The 20,596-nt window shown below is 37.2% G+C and overlaps 1 protein-coding gene across 6 annotated transcripts in view; it reads left to right on the top strand.

Moving 5' to 3' along the window:
* The window catches only part of pdzd2 (PDZ domain containing 2), a 174,593-nt gene that overhangs the window by 50,681 nt on the left and 103,316 nt on the right, over positions 1 to 20,596 (top strand). Inside the window, exon 1 of one of the 6 annotated variants that reach the window (XM_015365220.2) lies at positions 4,160 to 4,807. The exons of 4 other annotated variants lie outside the window; for them this stretch is intronic. The gene's annotated coding sequence lies outside the window, so the exon portion shown is untranslated. Of the gene's footprint in view, positions 1 to 4,159; positions 4,808 to 4,975; positions 5,098 to 20,596 lie in introns of those variants that run through there. One more of the 6 variants, XM_015365228.2, reaches the window with a different exon arrangement.

Below are 20,596 nucleotides of genomic sequence, written 5' to 3'. Positions count from 1 at the left end.
TGTCTTATTGACTAAAATTACATCTGGTGGACATGGACACACAGCAAATTTAAGATGGAAGCCATTTGAGGAAACCCATGCATACATGGGGAACTCATGCAAACTCTAAACAGATAGCACTCCAAGTGTGGAATTGAACCCAGCAGTGTGAGGCATCAATGCTAACCACTTTGCCACCGTGCCACCATTTTGAAGATAATACTTTGTTTAAAAGGACATACTGCAGTTTTTAAAAGGACAAAAGAATTGACTGCAGTGAAAAAAGAATTCTGGCTGCTAAGAGACTTCACAGTTCAGAAGCTTGTCAACATGGTTTGAAGGTGTTCATTTGTCCAAATCTCATATGTCCAAAATGGCATCTAAATTGAATTCTGGTATCTCTTTGCTGGACTTGTTAATGCGGTTTACTTTCTTCAGATTAAGAATAAATTTGCAGGTATACAAATCACATGTTTGGGCCTGTAAAATATTTAAAAGTAATCACTCTCTAGAACATGAACAGTTTATGGAGATATGCTAGCACATAAGAAGGATATGGCAGGCTTCTTATGAGGATGGCACATTTATGTCTGCTGGTACAAAACAGATCCTCTCAACCAGAAAACTAAAACTACACTTGGCAGTGTACAATGACAAATGGATGACTGCTTTTAGGACAACATACTGGCACTTAAACCAAAAGAGTTAAAGGTTTATAAATATGGGATGGAATGATGCATTGTAAGTAGCAGCACCTTTTTATACACATGTATTGGGTTGTAAGAAACAGTTTTCTCTGACTTGGTGGGATCATTATCACAGAAAAAAGCCTTCTATTGTATCTGCACTACAGTATTTCTTCTGTTCTCCACTGAAAAAAGACACCATACACAATACAGGTTTGCTTTGTCTTTATAAAGATACAATTTTAGCCTCTTGGGCACACCTGTTGATACTCATGCCTCCAATCTAAAGAAAATTAATCCACAACCAAGCCGTGGGAAAGGAAAAGTACAATGATCAGGAAGGGAGATGACACAAGCACAGCATTTTTGCCTGTTAGGGCTTGACTAAATGTATTTTCCCTAGACCTATCCAGATAAATGCTTCTTTGGGAATAAAATTTGGGGTTTTCTTTACTGTCATTTTTCTTAAGCTTTGTGATACTGTACTTGTTTCATTCCTTCAACAGTAAGCTGTAAAAGAATGAGTAATAGCCTGAAGCAATTATCGAAGTCTTTCAGTTATTATATTCATTCTTATTCTGGAAATGTGCATATATCTTTTCAAATATATACACTACTGTAAAGGTACAAGTAATAGGTTTATTCCATGCTGAAAAGAGAAGAAAGAAAACGCAACGTTTCGGCCGTGGAGCCTTCTTTAGGTGCAGTATACAGTACTGTATATATGTTTATATATTTCAGCCTTCCAAGTTGTTCTGTTGCTTTTAAATAAACTGTAAATTTTATTAAAATAAAAATATGATAGGAATAGGAATTATCTTCTATATGTTTTGAAAATGCTCAGAGTGTTTACTAGTAATATTTAATGGCAGGCTAAACAAACTGTAGCCCCTTCACTTCACTCCCTTACAACATTCTAGTATGACTTTTCAATTTCTGTATCTTATACAGAATATAGTTCTGAGATAAATATTATTAATTCTGGGTATCCTGGTGTATAACAGCAAGTACAAAAATGAAGGCCACACAAAAATACAGGAATTGCTCTTAGTTTACATTGTTCCTTATGTCCTTGGCGTGTATTTTAATTTTTTAATAAAAAATAGAACTTTGAATGATTTGCTTTTTATTTTATGAATTAAACTGAAGAAAAACTTGTCCAGTCTTTCATCTGCCACGATGCGTAATTAAAAAATGTAAGAAACCTCTAAGCAATGTCTTTGTTCCCAGATTATTTTAATAAGTTCTACGTGCCATTCAAGTTTCAAGTACCTAATTAGGCCAGTGGCTGATACATATTCACAAAAACCCTGTTGTCTGGGTTTTTCCATTAATTGTTATCTACATTTTATGTGTGAATGGTAAGACGCATGTCCAGTCTACAAAATGCAAAGCATCTGTAACAAACAACAAAGGACCTTTGTGCTAGAAAACAAGCCTCTTACTGGTAGTTGTCTCATGTTAAAGCAGTCTATGGATTGAAAACCTGCAGTTAAGACATTCTGGGATAGAGGGCAGTGTACAGTACTTGTGCTCACAGTACAGTACATAATCCACCACATAGTATAGGTCTGCTAAATATAGTGTTGCTTTTAGTTTGGTAGTGCTCCAAAAGGCTTACCAAAGCATGTGTTTAACTTTGAAACTTAAATACTGTACATTGACTTCACCTACCAGTACTTTTGATTTTTAAAAAAGGTGTTACTTAAATCGATGCAGCTGGGTTCACCACAGCTGCTTTCATGAACATATATTTAATCCCTAGGAAGCAGTTCAGAAATAGTGTTTCCTTGTGGCACACAGCTGAGAAATTGGCAATTCAAGGAATGTGGATTTCCTTATCATATTTGCCATTATTGAACACGCCTCTTCAAGTTCAGAGATCATTCTAAAGTCCAATGGTAAGTATCGTGAAACCACTTACTGTATGGGCATTCTGGTAATACCCAGAGTGGCATTCTTCTTGGAAGTGCATTGTAGTGTAAAATAGTTTGAACAATCTATCAATACATGGGAGAATCCCCTGTACAGTACAGGAGTGTGAAAATATTGTCTTTACTCAGTCTCATTATTTTCCAAATAATTTTGAAACTGCAAGAAAAAGCATTTAAATGTCCTTATCAAAACTTTTCTCAGTAGCTTTGCAGTTTTTAAATAGTAACTGTTCCTGATTTTTGCAAGATTTCTCTGTTGGTTTCTGCATTTCTGCATAGTAACGTGCATACATTACACACACTATGTACTAGTTAAAGTATGTAAGTATGTAAAGTTAAAGTACATTTAACAGAATTTTATGCTTTGAAAAAGGAGACATCTGAATATGTTAGATATGTTTTGAAAAGCTATCTTGGCTATTTTTTCAAAGATTAATCTACAGTAAATACAAGTTCTCAGTCTTTTTTTGACAGGGGGACTCCCGTGTCAAGAAATAATTTCCAATAAAGACCCTATGATATATAGTATACACTCTAATCCATCCATCCATTTGCTAACTGCTTCACCCAATTCAAGGTCCCAGGGGAGCCAGAGCCTATCCTGGCACACAACGGGTGCAGGGCAGGGTTCACCCTGGACAGGATGCCAGTCTATTACAGGGCACACACTCACACCAATTTCACAGAAGCCAATTAACCGACCAGTTTTCTTTGGACTGTGGGAGGAAACAGGAGCACCCAGCAGAAAGTCAGTTAGGGGTAGAGCATACAAACTCCACTGAAAGCACCCCAGATCCAGAAATGAACCAGGGCCCCAGTGCTGCAAGGTAATTATGCTAACCACTGCACCACTGTTGCCTCCTGACCCACAGATACATGCAATCAAATTGAAATATGTAATTCTTGATAATGCTTTTACTTAAAACATTAGGAGCAGAATTGCTTTTGAGCAGGTCTTCTGTTAAGTGTGGAAAAGGTAATCCACTCTATGAGAGCATTTTATCCATTGCTGGGTGGGAAGAATAGTAGTTTCACCTTGTCTCTGGGGATCTCAGTCACTGTGGACCTCCAGGAGTCCATGGCTCTGATTGAAAATGTCAATAATGCGTATTTATGAGGATGCTTTATGAAAAATAAATCAACAATTGTGTTTATTTACTTGAAGACATTTTACCCTCTCTGTTCGTATTTTTTTCCCAACATTTTTCCTTTGTTTCCATTGGGTTTTGTGGTCCATTTATTTTTCTTTCTATTACCACACAAATACTGCCCGTGCTGCATTACTGCTTAATAAGTCGCAACTATTCATCAGATATTGTGTTACTAAAATGTATAAACTTCTTTTGGATCTAGTTCACTGTCTTTTTGCATAATTTAACCTTGCCATTAATTTAGCTTTAAACAGGATGTTCGATGTGGGCGTGTTACAAACAATTCAGCTATCCAGGCTATTTCCTAAATATTTTGCAGCTGGTTTACAGGGTTTTGGTGGCGAAGAACTGTTTTCTTCTACTGCCTACAGTGAGCAGCAATTGATTGAAGTTGGAAAAGGGGTGGGATTTGCCAAGAAAGAGAGGAATCGCAAAAGCAGTTCAGACAGACGGAGCAAACTCAGTAACTCACTAGTAGTAGTTAGAGATAAATCATTGAGTTAACCTTTGGTAGTAGGACGTGATAAAAAAGGAATGTGACGAGTGATCTTAAATTTAGGAGAATTTACACAGAAGAGAACAGCTGCGAGCTAAAGTCAGAGAGGTCTGTCAGTCCTAAAAAAAGTCTTGCACGGAACGTATAAGGAATTCTTGTGGGCTTCTTTTAAATGTAGTACCACAATGAAACATTCCTTTGAAGATTATGTCAAAACCTTTTCGTATCTCACTGGAATATAGATGGACACAGAAAGTGTGTCCGGCGATTCTCTTACGGTACGCCGAACAACCCACTGGATGCGCACAATTTGTCTCCATCTGCATTTGAGTGAATTAGAGTATTCCATGAGACAGTAATACTTAAAGTAGTTCTTCTTGAAGCTGCAGAGAACTATTTCTTCTACATTTAAACACTGGCAGGTGATTAGACCAATTAACGACCTCTGGGATTCTAAACCTTTCTCAACCCAGATTAACCCCGGGTGCCAGCTGCCTGCTAGAGAAAACGCAGTGAAAACGCTCGTTGACCGACTGAAACATGGTCATTTAAGAGAAGCAGGTAGGGAAAAATAAGATTTCGTTATTGTCAGGTCAGCATAACAACTTGCGTGTGTTCGAGATTTGCTATTTGCATACAAGTAACCTCTGAATCGTGCTCTACAGCACTAGTTATCACGTTCGCATATGAACAGTTGTGGTATTACGTATATTTTATTCATTTATCAAATGGATACATGTCGGTAAATAGATATTATAAACCTTTATTTCACTGGATGCATTCGAAGAGACTGTTCTGAAAATGCCTGAATTAGGGGAAAGAAGGGATAGATTACTCTAAATCGGAGCAAGGTATTTTTACATTATTCTTTTTTATCCGGTTTGATTATTCTTTTGAAGGTTCACGTTCTCTTGAGTGGATTCGGGAGAAAGTAATTTAGTTATTTAATGTGATATTTAACGCGTTTACGTTTTCTTTAAATGTTGCACCAATCTGCAACTTTGTTTTGTTGCTTTCCAAAAGCGGTGGTGATGAGTAATCGCTTCAGATTAGTTTTCTTAAACACTTGTTTGTGGAATACGGACTGCCATCGGAATTAATACTATCCAATGTATGTTATGAGCGGGAGAAGGTGTTAATCAGTTAAAACCAAATATTTAACAACATTTAAAAAAGAACTCCTTTTTGGAGGTGCATTTTCTGTATGTGCCTGATAGGAAACCTTTTGCAAAATCCGGTATGTTGTGTTGCATTGAAACCTACTCTTTTATTATTGAAAAATTCTGAGCCCAGGAGTTAAGGTTATGAATGTTCTTATAAAAGAAGTAAAAGCAGAAGGATTGTATTTGAAAAACACACCACAAACACTTTTTGGTGTGGTGTTGTACATTAGAGTGTTGTTGAAAAGTGTTGTATTTTGTTTCTACTACTGAGTTGACTAGAATAAAAACAAAACGGAAATCTTTGTTGATCATATTGATTGATAACAGATAGGCCTACTGCCCCCTATCATTACAATAAACAGTTACTTGCTGAGGCCTTAGTAAAGGGAGGTCTGGCTAAGAGGAAGTGTCAGTGTCACATCCACCAGTGCTTCCACTAGCAACAAGAAGCTATTTTCAGGCATTCCTATCCAAGTGCTTCTTCAATTATTTATTTACCCCAGAAGTGCTTTAAAATCTATGCAATCTTATGTGATGATTTAAAACATTTTAAATGTTCCATGAAACAGTAAACTATGCCATTAACTGTTGTCTTGTAGAACCTGGTCTAAACAGTGTCAAGTTTGTGCCTTGATAAACATTTCTCCTGTTGGTACATTATTCTGTTGGTTTTAATTTGTTTTATATATATAAAAAAAACAATCTACCATTAGGAAATAACAACTAAAAGGAAAAACTTGTGGTATACTTTATGCTTCTTGCTTGTTTACTTTTGTTACAGTTACTTAACTAATTTCTAATGAATCTCATTGACTGGATATCCTGGTTTGTACATTTTTTTTTTTAGTTCAAAGCTGAATAGTCCTATAATAGTGAAAGTGTTGTACACGATAATTTACTATACAGCTTCAGTTTTCAGAAGAGGTGACTCACCATTTAAGTTATTGTTAATATCAAATCCTTAAATGGCTGAGTTTGAAATATCCAATGAATTGCAACTTGTGGTTGAAATATCCATATTTATCTTCTACCAGTTTACAAAATGCAGGTATTAATTTAAATGTGAAAATAGGAAAAATACTTGATTCTTGTTTCCACAATGTGAGCTCTGTGTAACAACTTTGAAACTGCAAATATTTCTGCTCCAGTTATCACTAGACCAGTACATGCACTAAAGACTGTAACCTGAATAAAATATTTAGACTATACATGATGGGGGAGAATTGTGAGACAGACTCGTGGAGTCGAGGAAAAAAACTAGTTCCTAAGAGTAGTTCCTTTTTCATTTTCACAAGCTTAGGAAGTTTTGAAATTTGAGTTCAGTTTCTTTTGGTGTAGACTTGCAATTTTTAAATATTTAAATTGAGTTAATTTCTCTTGGAAGTATTCAGAAGTTGTTCAAGACTCACTGGGGATTTTGGAATTCAGGTTCACACCACAGACAAAAGTACAGAGGAATGAATTCGCAGAGACTTGTACCTGCTGCCCAGGATTGGTGGTAAATGTACAAGGGCCACATCTCTGAGTAATTGGTCTTTCTTGATCTCAGGTGTGGTCACTAGCAGGTTGGACTTGCACCGACAGTTCACACCAAAAACCACTTTGTTTCTAGGTCCAGGAATGTGGCCATTTAGAATAATGCTTCTAACACCTATGAGAGACTCAAAGAGAGGGGCATGAGCTCTGTGTACCTGCCTACAGGTATAGTGTCCAGATAACTAGGTCGTGCTCACAGCCAAATTTGACCATCTTCTGACCAGCCTTGACTTCCTCTGCTGGGTAGTTGACTTCTGTAAACCTGAAGGAAAGAAGGCTCCTGTTTTGAGACTCTCCAGTAGTATAGTTTCACCACAGAGGACAGGGCTGGGTGCAAGCCCTGTTGAATCAGCCCTGCCCTGAAGAGGAGTGCAGTCAATGTGACCGAGAGATTGCCACCAAGAGGCCGTGAAGACCATTGCAGTCCCAACCATTGCTATGCCAGTCATAGCCCTGGAAACCATTGCTATGCCAGTCATAGCCCTGCACTGTAGGGTAGTCCTCTGCTATGCTGGTGCATCTCCAAGCTGAGAACCCTGCTAATGGCTCCTGTGGAATTAAAGGACTGGTGGCACTCAATGACTCGCTAAACATGAATTTTTGGCACACAGCTGTGCACCTCTGGTGACTCTAGTGCTTATAGTGCTTGGCTATCTATGTGGCTTGAACCAGCAAATGACACTGTGAGGACTTGCAGCAGTGTTTGAAAAGCCCCTATCTCTTTTTCTGAGCATGCAACAGAGGTCACATCTGTTGCATGCAGGTTAAGGAGAAAATACATTATAACCATTTCATTTGGGTCGTGACTATGACATTGGGCAAGTGTGTCTGTGCTGACTGCCCCATCTACGAAAAAATGCAGGCCTAGGTCACTGCCCATCACCAACTATACTTTTGTGGTGCAGCAGTCACCAGTTTTGATTGCTGTGTAGGGAATCAATAATGTATAGGATACAGGCACCCCAGGACTGGGTGATTTATGTGGGAGATACTGCAGAAGTAGTAAAAATCTTGTGGGAGCTTTTTGAAAGCAATTAAGGATGTCCGTACACTGCCTACTGTCTCCCCCAGAGTGGTCACCCAATGGTCTTTATTACATTACTCACCTTAGGAGGGTTTTAAATAGAGGTACTGTTACCAGGCTTGGGCAGCCTGTGCCATTACTATCAGGGGTACACATTCTCTCTGTAACCTGCCAATTGGTGCTGTTGTTCATTTTTTTTATTTTCTCTGTTCAGTATAGTGTGTAACTGCACTTAAATTACACACACTTAAAGTAGCACATGGTCTGTCCTCAGTATTAACTTACCATGTTACCAGTTACAACATTACTGTGTTAGTCACTAATCTACATAATTCGTATAAAGAATTTCTCCACTGGTTTTCTATAAAAATGTAATGATAAAGCCTAAATAAATACATTTTAAAACATATATATGCAATAACTATCAGATGATATTATGGCTGTCTCCATTGAAATGTAGCATATATTGACTCTTTTATCCATTGTTCTCTCAGTTTTGTTGCACATGATTAACTAGAGAAGAAAAAACAGAGACTGTTTCAAGTCTGAGATGGGTTATCTATTGTAGATTTTTGTACTGACATTGAATATATTAAATAATTCTAATTCTTTCCTTATATAATACATCACAGAAAAGAGTTTCTGTAACCTTGTTTTTTTTTTTGCAGCCAGCCTAAACCAAGAATATAACAAATACAGCTCCTTTTTTTTAAAGGTGGAAATGTTTCTCCAGTGTCTCTGCATGATAAAGTAAAATTACTTCTCCCAGCTCTGTTCATTAGGTGAAGGCAGCATCTTCCTCTGCTGCTTCATCAGAGAAGGAGTTTCACTCCTCAAAACACACCTGTGTAGAATGGCTGAGATGCAAAGAACCATCTTTTATATTCTAATGATAATTCTTAGAAATTAAATAGGAGAGTAAGAATAAGTTAAATACTGTATTTATTTTTATTAAAATCTAAAAACTCTCAATAGCAAATGTAGCAGGCATACTGTATGTTTTACAGTGTGATATTTTATTGCACTTTCTCATCAGAATATTTTCTCCCTACTGTCACTGCTTCATGTAATCTGGGCACTCTGCCACACAGGTAGGCATATATTAACATCTGTTTTTATCCATCATTCCTAATTCTCTCTCAAAGCCTATTTACTGCATCCTGAACACCTTTTTCTTCATACTTTCATCAGTGTCACCCACCTTTCCTTTCTTGAGTTCTAGTGTACAGCTGGTTCTAGCCTGTATGTATATATGTAAGGTTACATACAGTAGTTTATTTAGCTCTTGCAATTGATGTATTTGATATTATTTAATAGTTAATTAAAAGTATATACCTTTAGTTCACATCAGAGAAGCTTGACACTGCATACTATTTACAGTATCGGTGTGTTGTAATGTGGGGTATAGTCTGAGACTTGGATGGAGTCATCTAAGTTCTCATCAGATGCATTCAGAACACCTAGAATTCAAATTCAGAGATTTGAATGCAGATTCACACAATAATGTTGAGCCAAACAGGAAAGCTACATTAATGTTTTTGTACCTCCTCTGCATCCACAAGACTTTGAAAATTTGCAGCAGATTGATGTTTTAGTGTGCTGCAAAAGACCCCCATAATTCTTGCAGAAATAACTTGAAGCTTTGGTATTATTTGGCTTATGCACAGCTTGAACGATTCTAATGATGGTTATCATTACATGATCAAACCCTCTTACTTCGGCCTGCTTATGAATAATACAATGATAGTTTAAAAAATGAGTTTTTAGATATCAATACCTTTGGCTGATCATTTCAGAGGCACCAGTGTCAGAAATCCCTCTTTGATGGTGAAGTCAAACAAACACTGCCATCTGAGCAATATCACTGGAGTCCACTGATTAGAACTCGAAATTGAGAAACATTGGCAGGTACCTATATGGTGCTCCACCTGCTTCTTTGTTTTAACCGATAGAGCATGAACTGTTTCAGTTGTGGTGCTTCCTCCCATATCTGCATGTCCGAAAAAGAAGCCATGATTTTGGGACTGTTTTTTTTAATAAAGATTTAGCCATCTCAGTCACTTTTCCCTGAACAATTTCACTGTAAATGACTTCTTGTTCTTTATGTAATAATGAGCCACTTCAAATGATTCTTTGTTTGCCACATGGTTATTCTTGTTGGTTTATGTTGTTGTCTTTGCAATCCAGTGTTCTGTTTTTTTTTCCTTTTAAGACCACAGACAGCTTCTAGTGGGGAAATCCCATTAGAAGTTCTAGGACTGTAATGAAGCGTCTCTCCACATTGCATCTTTTCCCTACGGCAATGCTTACACTGCAGATAAAACACACACTCGTGTTATTTGTTAACAAAAAAAACATCCTGTTATTTGAGAAAAATAGTAAGTCTTTTTCTTTTTCTTTGATGGACCTGCCTCACTGTTCATGATGGTTTAAATTTTAAGAGATCAGCTTGTTTATCATTTTGAACGTCTTACAATATACTGTAGCTAAAATTTTACCTTTGTTTAATATTTGCCAAAATGTAATTGGCAGATATTTAGTTTAGCTATTTATCAAACACTTTTGGATAATCAGGGGTGGAATAATGTCGAACGAATGGAGGAACGCTTATTGAAAAATGAGTGAGATGGTGGGGGAAATATTACCATTTTTTCAGAATCACCATCTTGTCTCCACATACCACCTAACTGAAAACAGCTTGCAAATTGTAGCTTTGCCTGCATTGTGAAATCTACCTTCCTTGCAGTAAAGTCTAACACATAACCCTTGATCATTTTTAAGTTAGAAAAGCTTAATTCTCCTGAAGACACTGTGACTGGTATTGTTGCACATTTCTGTCTATTATTGCTTTGTTTGAGAACAGATTAGTTTTTGACAGATTTTATAAATGGAGTAGCTTAATGTGCACTCTTGGTTAATTCTGGGATGAATTCAAATCATTCTGCTTCAAATCATTTTTTGGATGAATCTACTCATCTCATTTTTCTTTGAATGCAAGTTCAATTTCAGGTGCTATTTCTGTTAGTGGTTTGTGCAGAGGAAAAACCAGTGTCCCCATATTTCTGGAGAGAGAATGTATGCCCATTCCTTATATTCCAGTGTAACAGCAACTTTGCCATTCTGCATATTCTGCACAGTGTGACTGTGAAGTATTAAAATATTAATTTCCCAAATACTTTCTTACTATAGTGGAATTAAATAACATAATTTGCAAAGAGTGAGTGCAATATCTACTGTAGTATTGTAGTGTCAAGCACCAAAGTATCAGGAAATAGGGCAGTTACCCCAATTTAACCCCCCTTGAACACCACTTCATATGGGAACCACTTGGGTTGCTACTGTATAGGTCAGTTTATGTTGACAGTACTTTCATTTTCTAGAGAAAGTGGGGACTCTGTAAAAGAATGGTAAGATATGTACTGTAATTCAAAGTGTATAATTGAGTTGGAAATTGAAGGTTATGGATAAGTTGTACAATACCCTACAAGGCAGATATGGTGGTGCAAGGGTTAGCATTGTTGTCTCACAGCACTGGAGCCCTCGGTTCAGTTCCAGTCCTGGGGTGCAATCTGTGTTTATACATACAGTCTTTGTATGTTCTCCCCATGATTGTGTGGGTACAAAGACGTAATGTTGGATAAATTAGCTTCTGGGAAAATTGGTCACGGAGTAAGTGTATGTGTTTGTGCCCTGAGATGCACTGGTGTCCTGTGATAACCCATCTCAGACTAGGTGCTAGATAACCCATCTCAGACTTGAATAAAGTGGTCAGAAAGTGTATGTATGTATGGGATATTTTACTAATACCTTATCTGGAATATTGTGTACGGTTACCAAGATACAAAAAAATCTTGCTGCTCTGGAATAGGTCTACAGTAGATACATTCTTGTGCTCAAAGGAATATCCTGCACTGATAGGCTAACAAAACTGAATCTCTTTATTTTTGGACAAACAGTTCTCAAAATCAAAGTTAAGGGACCTTACCCATGGTGATGCATACTACTACTGAATGTTTTCCATGTATTACCTCTTTTTCAACCCTAGCGAAACAGAATAACTTCAAAGGCCTCTTTATTGCTCTGGAGGTTTCCATTGTACCACCAAAGAGCAGAATGTTATTTTAGATTTTCTATGCTGAATTTTGTTTAAAGGATAAAAGCCTCTTGTTTTCTAGGATTCAGCTATTTCTGACACATGTGACATTGCCCTGTGTAATGCTATTTTTAAAGTGAAACACATTACCCAATCTGTAACTTTTTCTGTGGAATATTGAGATTTTTTGTTTCGGTTACATCAGGGTTATAAATAAATCTGGAGGGCACTATATTGTATACTTTGTGCATGAAAAAACCTCTAAGGCAGTCCAGCAGCAAAGATCACGGCCATATAGCTTTCCAGTTTGTGACAACTTTCAGCAGAGATGGAGTATTGAAACTAGGTGGGACAAAAATGAGTCACAGAAAAAAATGAGTCAGAGAAGAGCTGAATTGAAAAAAATAATAATTTACTTGTTGACATACTCATTCTTAGGGATGCGCTTAGAAAAATCAGGTTGAAATGATTAGAACCGGAACAACCAGATCTAAGCTTGTCAAAGACAAAATGAAGGGGTTATGTGATACTCCCTCAATAAATCTCCTATTCAGTTTTCCCTTCCTGTTGTTTTTGGGAGATATTGCCTGGAAGAAATACTGGAATATGTGACTTTACAAATACAACTTTGTACAATGCTGTATTTTGTATGATAACATTTTATAAAACAAAAGCAAATGTGTTTACACAGTGTTAAAGTTTGTACTCCACCCCTTCCACCTATCCCAGTGCTAAACATCCAGTGGATAAGATTACTGGAATTACCTGTACTTGCTGGTTAGGGGGGCTCGAACAAGATGAGGATTGAAAATAAGGGCCTTTGAAAAGGAGGAAGATGTGGCAGCTGTAATATGAGTGTCATCTTTAGATTGAGAAAGTGGGATGAGAGGCCAGGTGGGGAGCACAGAGCAGGAGCCAGGCAGACTAGCTTCTAGGGTAAGGGTTGCCACTGGGCCTGAAGCTGTGGGCCATCAGGAAGAGTGTGTGTGTGTGGGTGGAGGTGGGGGTGGGGACACTAGGTGGTGTGACGCTATGAGTAGGAACAGAGAGCAAAATAAAACGGGGAGTTAAAAAAAGAGACATTATGGGGCCAATACTGTGCTATTGTCAGTATCAGCAAGGGAAACCTCAGCCTGACATGCTTTGGTGAGTGGGCATGTGTGAGTTTTGGGAATGTCCCCCATTCCCATTCCTTTTGTTTAAAACTCAATTACCCATACAGTATGTGAAGGAATGGGTTCCTCTCTTTACCTAGCATCATGTTTTATTTCTGGAATTGTCTTCTGTATGTTATGCTGTGGATTGTGTACCTGCTTTTGGTTCATGTCCTGTGATTTTATTATGCATTGCAAGAGTAGATCTGATTCACCTGCTTACAGGACCATGTGAGGTAATGAAATCCACATCTCAGTGTTCAGAAAACATTATGTACAGTTTGTGATGGTATGGATGACATGTTTCATAATAAATTCTCCCTGTGCATTCCACTCCATTAACAATTTATGGCTTCATAAATTGTATTAAAATTTTGTGTGTGTTTAGTTTTAATTTGCTTAATCTTACCTGGAGTGATATTTATATTTCTACAGACCTAGGCGGTATGAATAAAAATTATGATTCAGCGTCATGTTGGAATGTGTTAGACTAGGAGTGTGAAAATGTGGGCTGTGAACAGAAATAAAACCTTTTTTTTTAATATTGTATACAGTAAGTTGGTGGTATAAGTTCACAGCAGTGTGAGGGAGATAGCAGGTGCTGTCTAAACAGTTGAGCTGTGGGAGGATACTGAAAGATGGTTGGAAACTGAACAGTTTTGATGTTGATGGACCGCAGTGGTGCAGTGGTTAGAGCTGCTGCCTCACAATGCTTGGGGCCTGGGTTCAGTTCCATGCCTGGTGTGCTACTGGATGTGTGTATCTTCTCCCTGTGTTCATGTGGAATTCCTTTGGGGTCTCCAGTTAAAAAGTCCAAAGATATGTGGTAGGTGAATTGGCTTCTGGAACATTTAGCCCCGGTTTAAGTATGTTTGTGGCTGTGTGTCTATCCTGCAATAGACTGGTGTCCCATCATGGGTCTACCCTGCCTTGTGCCCATTGATTCTAGCTCTCCTGCGTCCCTGAATTCAAAGAAGTGTTAAAGAAAAGGACAGATGGGAGATTCTTCCTGCTATTGCAGGGCAGGGATAAGAATGAATAGCCCCCAGAGGTGTGAGAACAAAGCAGAAACAGCCATCTTGTGGACAAAAAGGAGCAAAGAAGTCAAAGAGGTTGGGAGAGGTTTAGAAGAGAGTGTGGTGATAGACTGGGACAGAGTGGTTAAGAGGATGGGCAAAACCAGCCATTTTGAAATTAATGCTATATATGAGTCAGAGTGGTGGCTCTGTGGCTAAGGATCTGCACCTGAGGCTGGAAGGTTGCCAGTTCAAATCTCATGGCCGGCAGAGGAATCCTACACCATTGGGCTCCTGAGCAAGGCCCTTAACCCCAGCTGCTCCAGGGGTGCTGTACAATGGCTGACCCTGCACTCTGACCTCAAGCTTCTCTCCCTGTCTGTGTGCCTCATGGAGAGCAAGCTGGGGTATGCGAAACAGATTAATTCCTAACGCAAGAAATTGTATATGGCTAATAAAATGATCTTATATGGAGCCTACTTACAGTAGGGGTCAAAGTAATGGCATGAGAGAAATGAGGTGGAGAAGAGAGAAGCAGAATTCTGAACGAGCTGGGGTGGGTGAATAGTGCTAGACAGGATGACATTTAGGATTTGCTAAAGTCCGTTGTATGGACAATTTAGTGAGGAAGGGGGTGTATGTGTGACAATTACTGGCAGTCTCGCCACAGTCTCAGCCCTACCAGGGTGTCACCTTATTTATGCATTTTTTTTCAAGTGGTCTGTCTTTTGTATAATATGATGCAGGGATGGTCACTGCAGGTTTGCTGTGTCTGCAGTGTTTCATGCTGGTTCAGAATTTAGCTATTAAGAATGAGTTAACCATAATACAATAAATAAGTTTAACAACTTTTCCTAGAACTTTAAAGAGGCATATAAAACTGGAATTGTTGCCCTCCAGGATCAGCACTGGACACTCCTTACCTAAAGAGTATCACATTATTCTGTTATACCAACAGCAAATTTTTATGCGCTTAAATTTGACTTATTGTTATTTGCATCCCTGATGCATATATAATAAAGATATTAAGAATGAAACATCAAACAGACTTATTTTCTTCTTGACTTTAAATTTTAACATGAAATTCAGAGCCCAGTCGCTTCTTGCTGATGTGTGGCATATGCCATTGATTTCTATCATTCCATGTCTAGCATGGTTTGATTTTCCTCAAGTCGGCTCCAATAAATAACCCTAGAGTGACTGAGAAAATGATAATTCCCGACAAACCCCACAGTAGCGGCAAGCCTTTCTCTTTTATTATCAAGAAGGCTGTGAACATTTTTTTTTCTCCTTTTCAAAGCTCAGATTATAGGCTATCTTATCTTTGTGTCCTGCAAGCCAGTTGCTGTACCATGAGACAAGCAAAGGCACTTTCATTTGCTTTATAGTGATTGGAGTTGGTTCTTGGGAATCAGATGTAAAGAACTGAAAATAGACTTAAATGGATTTCCTTTGCATTGTGCTGCTTCTAAGATAAGATTTTTTGCAGTGATTCCAGGCTTCTGCCAAATTTTATGATTATAAGAGTTGAAAAAAGACGTTGAGAGCAGTAAGAGATATCCTTGTCATTTAGGTTTCTTATTTTTTGTGATGTTTGTACTCCCTGCTACACTATACCGTTGGTCTCTTTCTCCCAATTTACTAAAGCTATGTTTTGGTCAGATTCAGTTCCTTCTTCCCTTCAGTGTAGGACATTTCCTTAGGCCCTGGAATGTATCTGGTTGCTCTTCTTTGGAGTGATTCTAGGACAACAATAAATTATCTCTAATGTGCTGACTTAAATTGTATATAATATTTTAAATAAAGAGTTACTAGTGTGTTATACAATTTTATCATAATATCTGTTGATTTAAATTCTACACTTTAACTGACATTTTGTTTACCCACATTCAGGTGATGTGTCAATATGAACAATATGAAGTCTTTTTCATGAGTAACTTGTCTTTTGTGTTATGTATTTCTAGATTGTTTTTGCAACTTGCAGGTAAAACCTTTTACTTGTGTACATTAAATGGCATTTACCAGGTGGTTGTCCAGTCTAGAATATGATCTAAAACGTTTGGAATTTCAGATTCAAGATTGCTCCTTTTACAGTGTTTGTTAATCTGCCTAATTTGGCATAATCTACAAACATGACTAAGTTACCTTCAGAACAGTTCATTAATGCAACAGCAGCCATGGTGAGCCATTACACTCACTACACATAAGCTATCAGTGGGGATGAAGCCCCATCAGCTATCAGTGATGAAGCCAGGGGGATTATTAGGAGGCCATAATTGGTAAAGGCCAAATAAAAATTTGACCAGGACACTGGGGTTACACCCCTACTCTTTTCAAGAAATGCCCTGGGATTTTTAATGGGCACAGAGAGTCAGGACCTCGGTTTTCCGAGAAAAAAGGATGGTGCCTTTTTACAGTATAGCGTCCCCGTTACTATACTGGGGCATTAGGACCCACACAGACCGCAGAGAGAACGTCCCCTACTGCCCCTACTAACACCAGCAGCAACCTTTTTTTTCCCCAGGAGGTCTCCATCCTGGTTCTGGCCAGGTTCACACCTGCTTAGCCTTAGTGGGTTGTGAGTTGCAGGGTGATATGGCTGCTGGCTATTTATTGCTATTTATTAACTAATTCTTTATCAAAATGCTATTTTCCCTCAATACCTGCCTCCTGTAGTCTCAGAATTAATATTTTATGTTGAACCTTATCAAGAAACATCTAAAAATTGAAATAGATCTTATGTTTTTTGCATATCCATTACTACTGTGGCTTGTTCAAGGAACTCTTTAATAAATTGGCTTGGCAAGATCTACCTTTTTACAATATGCTTGCTGGCCTTTCTCTAGTATCTGATTTCCATACAGGTGATCCTCTAGTTTAGTTCTACATGTACTGTAGATAGCAAGCACAATCTAATGATAAAATTCAACACAGCTGGAAAACTGCATAATACAAAACAAAGAAGCAGCTCTTAATGAAAGCGTTTGAAGTTCTTCCAAACTGCATACAAATGAATCTGTTATTGTTGTGCATATGCACATGTTAAATATTCTTATTAAAAAGAAACATTGCATTTAAATGCCAAATTGGTTATGATTTGCTATTTCTGTTCTACTATGAAAAATGCTGATGTATCTGGAGTAAATGTGAAAGTTTCAGTCTCAATAAAATCATATCTGCTTTAAAAAAAATGCAGGAAAAACAAATGGTTGAAAAGGTTGAAGAAATTTTTAAAGGAATGCTATTGAATTGTCAGAAGCTAAGGAGCATCATTAAAGACAACTGTTGACTTTTGTGATTAACTGTAGCGAACTACTGATGAGTGAACTTCAGACTGTAGTCAATAGGCAGGAGACATTTCCTTAGACTGAAATCAATGCATGTATAAATAATACACAGCATGTTATATCTGTTAGTGAATAACTGCCATGGTGATAAAATTGGGTTTTGACTGCCTGGCTTTTCTAATAAATAAAATTTCTTATCTTCACATTTACCTGAATTGATTACCTAAATTGCCCGGAGAGCAGTTTTGGAAGTGTCAAAGAATAATATGGATGGGGAAAAAAAAAATATGACAACTTGTACCACCATTTGCATTCCCCTCAATTTCCTTATTACTGTAATTGGTCTAGAGATATTCACCATCTGTCCCCATGGCAAGAATGAACTCACTCTGCACAATCTTACAGTGCAGTTTAGTGTTTTTCCTGAATTATTCCATATTGTATTATATGCAACATGCAACTGTTTTATGTTATTTGTGTCCAGAATCCAAAAATAATGACAGTGGAATTAAGTAGGTGATTTGTTAGTTCTCATTTCCTTGACAAGACATTGCATGTCTAGTTATTGAGGGCTAGCAATGTTCAAGGATCAGAGCCTTGTAAACCAATGAAATCTTCTGCATATGTGTAGTCGGCCTTGTGTATGTAAGTTTTTCTTTAATTATAAGTGACTTCTTATTTCATTCACATGTCAGCCACTGTGCTCTTGGCTGAGATATGGATAATGGATGCTGTAATTGTTTTTTGCTTTGATTTCTTAAGATTGATAAAAGACGTTAACACAGACCTAATGAGACTGAACATTTGACAGTTCAAAAATTAAATTTAATGAAGTACTTAGTCTTGCATGTTTATAGAGCTGTTAAAAGCAGTTTAACTTTGAGCTTTGCAGAGCTATGAATGGACATGCTCTCTTGCTAGTGCCTGGAAACATTGAGACTGAAAGAGTCTAATCACTTTTAAACCCAGATAGAGTAATTGAAACAGTGTGTTAGCTGGCAGTATTTAATATTCCATCTGGTCTATAAACTGATTTTTCTTCCAAAGGCAAAGCATAGCATAAACGGGTAGAGAAAGAAGGATTCTGGTTTTAAATAAATAGGAAAATTGGTGTTGTCTGGAAGTGAAGTATGAAGCTGTCTGGTTCTCCATACAAGTAATTAAACTGAATTTTAAGGGTATATGGGGGTGACTCTTCCCGTTCAGTATTTTCATTTTAATTTGCACTTTTGAATTAGGTTTTTGCATGTTTTTTTTCTATTTGGAATGTGTTATTCCAAATCATCACACTGATGATGCCTGAGATGTGAGGCCAGTGAATTCCATCAGTTTTTCTTCCATAGGTATTTCTTCTGTTAGTTCAAAATAAATCAGTTATACCCATAAACATATCTCTGATTTCCTAATGAAACTTATTTTTATAAGTTAGCACAGATCACAATTTTATTGCTCATTGCATGTGTTGCTCTTATACATATACACCTCTGAGAGATTTTAGCTTTACCCCTCATTGAGCATCCCAGATGCCATAACTCACATGTCCTTCTTTGTACTTCTTTTTACTTTCACTTTGATATTGATTTATTGATTTTTACATATGTCTCCAATTGACTCAATCAAAGGGCATAAAGAAAATAAAAGCAGATCTAAGTAATGATTTTTTTGTTTTTAATTAGGCTGATAGCTGTACAATGTATAAAACCTAATGGATCTTTGTTTTGAAGTTAGTTGAGATTGCATATAGGAATCTTTATGTTCAAGATAGCTCTTGCCCTGGACTTGATAGATGGTGAAAGATACTTTAAACAGTACAACAACCAGGTTGCTGAATGTAAATCCTGGGACAGTTAACTTCATCAGTACATAATTTGATTTATTTTTATATCTATATAAAGAACAACCTAAGGAGCTGGTAAAGTACTTACAGAAGTCTACTTCCTACTTAGTTATATAAGACTTGATACAGAAATGTGTAGCAATCTGCTCACTAAAAGAAAGTCTTAGTGACAGAATGAATAAAATGACATAATTGAGCTATGTGTCTTGAAAAGGTAATGAGCATAGGGACATCTCTCAGATTCTTAAAAAATAGTCATTGGCACTGTACATTTGCGCAACTTCTGCACTTTTGTATGCCTTTCAAATTCAAATCAACAGTTCGCTTTATGCATTTTAACAAGAGTCAGAGCTTGATTGCAAGAGATTTACATTTAAAAGAAGGGAGTTCCTATTCATCAAAATTAAAAGACGTGTTAAATAGTAAGATCGTGACAAAGTGAGAGTTGTGTACTGTATTCTCTGAATTCTGTTGGATAAAATCGTTAACAACCTATTTTGGAACTACGCTCTCCCAGCGTTATTCCACTGCCCAGGAAAAAAAAAGAGCCTTTTGAAAATGTAATGTTTAAATCTTCAATTAAATACCCATGCAAAGCAAAACAGAACAGCATGCGCATCTATTTCCTTGCAACCTTTTGTGAATTGCTGTTTGCAAACCCAATATACTGTACTGCCTCCTAGGAATACTTACAAACCAGAGGAGGCTGTCAAAGTTATTATTTTTTATTTTTACTGAGTTGGTTTACCTAACTTTCTTATTCAGAAATGCTACTCCAAAAGCTGTAGTGACCGAGCTTCCTGCAATTCTAAGAGTTCAGCAATATTCGTATCTGTAATGCTAATAAGGATAGTAAATGATGCCCCTAAATGTTCTTAGATTATCTAAGATTTTTGTTTTTTTCATTGCACCGCATTGCTTTTGCTTTGAATTGGCTTATCAGGTTGCTTGCTATTTATGTTAATTTATTTTGGGAACACTGTTAACAGTGTCTGTTTCCTTAATATGTTACTTCTGTTCACTTTCTTGTATGTATCAGGAAACATCTTCAAAGTTCACGGGATATTACTGTATATTATATAATGTCAATTTTCTAAACTTTATGCATTGCTTTTTTTATTCATATGAAATAATTTCAAGTGGGGCTACAATCATTTACTTTATTGTCGGGGAGAAAAAGAACTTGCAACGAATGCTGCAATGAATTCACAAAACTGTCAACGGAAAAATTGAATTTTTT

The sequence above is a fragment of the Lepisosteus oculatus genome, chromosome 3 (assembly GCF_040954835.1).
Source record: "Lepisosteus oculatus isolate fLepOcu1 chromosome 3, fLepOcu1.hap2, whole genome shotgun sequence".
Taxonomy (NCBI): domain Eukaryota; kingdom Metazoa; phylum Chordata; class Actinopteri; order Semionotiformes; family Lepisosteidae; genus Lepisosteus; species Lepisosteus oculatus.
This window is presented reverse-complemented; position numbering and strand designations above follow the sequence as displayed.